Below are 5,571 nucleotides of genomic sequence, written 5' to 3'. Positions count from 1 at the left end.
CATAAATAGTATCAAAAAGACAAAAGAATAGCTTGCTTTGTGCTCACTACATGGCTCCATAAAATTAAAATAAAATGGTGAAAATTTGGACCATTTGTCGATTTGTGCGTGTCATCCGGCTGGAGCTTCCGCCATGGCTTCGATTCCTCTTGGCAACTTATGGACGCCTTTAGTGGCAAGAAAATACAGATTTTTGTGGACCTCGTAGTGATTAGTCATTGTGCCTAGAAAGCCTTTGGGATCACATTATGGTTATCAAAAAAAAAATAGTGTCAGAAAAACAAATGGTATCAATTTGAGACACTAATTAATAAATGATACAAAATATCGTTTTAACATCAATTATTGTAATTGATGTTGTTATTAACTTATCTTTGTCAATATTAATCTTTGTTAAACCAGTGAAGATTAATTAAAAGATACATTGTATTTTCATATACGTGCAAAAATATGTAGTTTACTCAAAAATAAAAATAATTTTAATTTTAACTATTTTTCTGTTGTTCTTATTTGAAATCAAAGGTTTGATAAATTAATAAAAGGCTCAATAATGTAATTCTTTTACATTTTTAGCGTTTGTTATATTTTTATTTTAAAAGTAAGTAAAATAAAAATATTTGACACTGTTTAAATTCAATACATAAATTATGAATTATTTTTTATTTTTATATATTTGTCTTTGAATGTGTTGGTACTTTTTGCCCTGACCTAAATTTGAGTGTGGTGATAAAATATAGAAAATATTTCTGTGAAATTCTCTCTATTTCCTTTTTGTTGACTTGAGTTTAATTGAAACGAAACAACATAGTAAGTGGGATTTCCTCTGTTTTTGATAATTTCTATCTTTATTTTTTAAAACTATATAGTTTAGATTAAATTGTGTATTTTAATTATTGATTAATATTTCACCAAGTGCAATTTGTTTACTAAATTTTATCGTATAGATATATGTTCTATTGTTGTTAAAAAGGATATATGTTCTATTTTACTATATTGGTGGTCTTATAAAAATGCCACAGCCATAGTTATAGAATGAGTTTATGATTGAGCAATCACCAACGATCACCACCCCTTTATACAAAAGCACATAACAAAGACATAAGTCGTGAAAGGTTTGCTTAGTAGCGTGGTTGGATGAGGTTAACATATGAATAGAATTGTAAAAAAGGATTGTTTAGTTTCATGTTGTATTGATTATTTTACATTATAGGATATTTGAAAGAGATGGTGGAATTCACGTCGTTAGATATTTAAGTTCGAACGTACGTGAGCTGTTTTTTATAGAGCAGTTAGAGACATTGAGCTATTACGTTTGTTAGTGTGGAAGATATTTCAAATGGGTTGACATTTGATGAAACATTATCTAAAAAATCGACGTTAAAAGTTACCGTACCATATGTATTTAACGATGAACAACAAAGAAAATAATTTGTTTCAAATTACATGTCAATTAGGACCAAATATGGGTACAATTGGTTTAAACACTGGCATTAGCCCAAAAAAATATTTAGAAATTTTTTACATGGGCATAAACTTTCAAATTGTGAGAAAAATATTTATACAAATTCTTAAAGAATGTTTCAAACCCCCTTAATATCAGGTCGGCTCTGGTGCCAATATACAAAAATAGAATAATGTCTTTACTCGTTATGGACCGATATAATATTGTAATGAACATATATACCACTTACAATAAATAGGCATATATTTATGTAAGCACAAACTCAACATGTTATAGAGATGTATGAGTGTGTATGTGCCTATATATATAAAATATATTCGTACATACTTTTTTGTAGCGAATATGTTTGAGAAAATTGTAGCTGCTTCTCAATAATATTCGTCTACGCAATACTATAATCAATCCATATCATCTTCAATTTTTTTTTAATTTTCAATGTTAAGTAATTAAATTAGAATATTATTTACACATGTGTACTAATTGTTTTTTATTAGTTTAGATTATCACAGTTTTATTAAAATATCTACAATGTTTATATAGTGTATCCATATTTTTTAGGAATAGTATCATATGTAGCAAATACTATTGTGAAGTAAAATAAAACCAAATATTCAATTTTTTGGTTCAAAACCTTAATTTCCAATATTAAATTGTATAGTTATAAAAAATTGCAGAGTAACAAATTCAAGTGACATATACGTGTAACAATACAAAAATAAACAAATTTAAGTTATAAAATTTTAGACTAAATTTCAAATTAATTTTTTATTAGGTTATATATTTGTAATTATACAAAATATATCTTCACATGAATAAATCGAATCCAGTGTTGACCAAAATTTAAGAGGTATTTTTTTCTAACTAGTTTATGAGGATGTTTTTAATACTTGTATTTATTTTAAATAAAATTGCATACAAATGTTTAGAAATTTTCTGTAATGAATATTGGATAATTTATATACTTCCAAATTTTGGAATTTGAAGAAAATATTTTTATTCACCATTTTTTGTTTACAATCATTGAATTTGTTTTTAAGAACAATTAGATTATTACAATGGTCTTTGAAATTATTTTCTCCTTTTATACTTTCTGACTTGATATACTGGGTAATGTACATGATTTCTGTTAACTTGAAGAAAGAAATGGAGCCAAAGGAGTGGTTTGGAAGAGTTTGGGTCTTGGGCAAAGATAAGGCAAGATCTTCAGAGATTGTATATCAAGGCTTCATGAGGGTTTAAAGAAGTCTAGAAGTGTCATGAAGGCTGTGCAAAGATAGGGATTAAGTCCAGGAAGGGCTTAGACATCATTTGGAGTAAGATAGGCAATAGTGCAAAGTTAGGGCGTCCCGGAGAAACGGACAGTACGGACGGTGCAATCTTAGGGCGACCCAAGATCAGATAGGATCGACCATTGGAGAAGTCTGAACGTGAGGTGCAAAGTTAGGGCGAGGTACGGACCCGTACCAACGACCGTACAAAGAAAGTGGCCGTACCAGACTTACCCGGATCGACCAGAATAGGAGTTCGGTTCAGTTAGGGCACAAGGAAGCTTAGGGCGTGATCTTGTGACCGTTGGAGAAGCAAGTGGGCGTGAGACAGCTTGTGACAGGCTGGCCAAAAGGTAAAGCAAAAGGTAAAGCACCTTTTGGAGCAGGACCACACATGAAGACAATCTTGGTTGTCCAATTCAAACTGAGCAAATCTAGCCATTGATTCTTTATCCTATCTTCTCCACTTTACAGCTTGCACAAGACCACTCCAAGACCAGATCCTGATCGTCCATCTTCAAGTCCTTTATCAGCCATTAGACTTAGGTTATGATATTGCAAATGTAAAACTCATATATAAGCCTTAGATGGCGATTTGTAATGACTAAGGGAGTAAGGGGGAATTCTCCTCTCCACTTCATGAATAATAAACTTGTTCTTGAATCTGAAACCTTAATCTCTAATCTCTTATTTTCCTAATCTCTTAGTCTCTTAATCTTTGTTCCTAAGTCTCTTATTCTCTCATAAACACTCTCATCAATCTCTCTTTCTAAATCACCTAGAACAAGCTCTCATCTTTCTTCATTGGAGTTTATACACACACACATACAACCAGAGAAGAGAACTCTACAAATCTCATATGGTATCAGAGCTAGGTTCATCAAAACCTGAGCTGTAGTTTCCGTAAAGCACTTTCTCCCATCTCAGCTCAAACCAAAGCCTAGAAGACATGTTCATCCGAGCTCAGATTCTTCAAGAAGAAGAAGTGTGAAGCCGTGAAGTGTTCTCCTTGTCTCTCTGTCTCTACTGTCCGTTCCTGATGGTGATTCTCCTTGGAAACAATGGTGTATGGAGAGGCGTGGAAATCCTGCTTCAAATCGCCTTGTTCAAGAAGTGTTCTCTCATCCAGTCTCAAAATGGTGTCCAAGAAGAGGGCGCCTAGAAGACATGAAACAAGGAGGGGCCTTTGAGTATGAGATACAAGATGGTGGCCATGAACTGAAGGAGAAGGAGGTGGGTGATGATCCAGACTCTCAGATCCAACAAATGTCATGGCCGGTTTCACAAAATGCAAAAGGAATCAACCTGGTTCCTTGTTGTAAGTGATTCTATAAACCACCTTGATAATGAGCTTGTGTTGTTGACTGGTTGTGATGTTGTGATGTGATTGAAAACCTGAGAATTGTTTAAAAGATTGCTGAATGAAATAAAATGAATTTAGAATCTGTCCCAGGATACTAAAAGAGCTTTGTTTCTAGTAATCTCAGTCCTTGATGGTTCATCGGGTTTCCTAGTAATCCAAAAATCTTACTAGTTATACTAGGCTTACTAGCAGCAGTGTAAGTGCTTTAAAATTTCTAGTAACTTATCAGTATTACTAGGATTACTAGATATGTTAATATGCTTAGCTCCGGTTCATAATGATGCTTGTTGTGATTGATTGAGTCTGCTTGCATACATGGATTGAAACCGAATTGAAAGTTGTTGCATATAGTCTTGTGGCTGTCTTACATTGAAGCATTAGATTCATGTCTAAATTGCTGAGTAAAGAAGCTTTAAAAATGCCTAAGTAGCTTGCATAAATCTGGAAAAGAAAGTGCTTGTGCTTAGAGAGGTTGCTTGCAAAGATAGAACTTGAAAATGACTTGTTTTAATCTGTAGCAATGCTTGTGAGACTGGGAATCAAACTTGATGATTAATCAAGGATTGATCCCAATACTCTTGTGTCTTATCTTTGCTGGAGTTTGAGTGGTGTTTCAGGTTCACAAGAAGTGTTCTTTGCTCACCACCTATCCAAGACAAGAGGAAGACTTGATCCATTGTGTGGAGCAATGGGAAGATACTTGTGTGTAGAAGCCGGTTTAAGAAGCGCAGGCCACGAGGTTGTTGAGCTCCTGGTTCAAGACACACAAGAAGAATACTTGATCCATTGTGTGGAGCAACGGGAAGGTGCTTGTGTGTAGAAGCCAGTTGGCCACGAGTTTGTTAAGCTCCTGGTTCAAGGACACACAAGAAGAAGAAGGTCACCACCTAAGTCATGAGGAAGGCCGGTGATCTGATGGTACTTGAAGCTGAAGGCAAAAGGGTGGATCAGGGATTTAAGCGCAGCTGTTAGGGTGGTGTGCTCCTGGTCTTGAAGTTCATTGAGGATCATTTCAAGCTTGAACCTATACTCAATTCAAGCTTGCGGTGGGGATTCAAATGAGCAACCTGAAGAGCCAAAGTTCAAGACCTGTGTCCTCCTTATCATTACAAGAGAATGATAAGATGAAGCCTATTGCCAGCATTCTGTGGAGAAGTCCACAGCCTGCTCCAAAGAGGGTAGAGAGGATGTTGTGACAATGGAGAGATGAAGCCTATTGCCAGCATTCTGTGGAGAAGTCCACAGCCTGCTCCAAAGAGGGTAGAGAGGATGTTGTGACAATGGAGAGGTGACTTGCGGTTCTGTACATGGTGGTTTAGTCACCATAGCCTACACATCAGATGAGTGTAGAGAGGACAATAGACATGCAAGGAAGAGCATCACCAGGAGGGTGATGCAATTAAGACCAAGACCATTGCAAGCTGATCATGGAGAAGTGGGGCTGTAAGCATCAAGTCTGAAGAAGATGGAGGTGTTCC

The sequence above is a fragment of the Brassica oleracea genome, chromosome C2, assembly GCF_000695525.1.
Source record: "Brassica oleracea var. oleracea cultivar TO1000 chromosome C2, BOL, whole genome shotgun sequence".
In the NCBI taxonomy this organism is placed as follows: Eukaryota; Viridiplantae; Streptophyta; class Magnoliopsida; order Brassicales; family Brassicaceae; genus Brassica; species Brassica oleracea.
The sequence above is the reverse complement of the archived record's forward strand: the minus strand, read 5'-3'. Positions refer to the sequence as shown.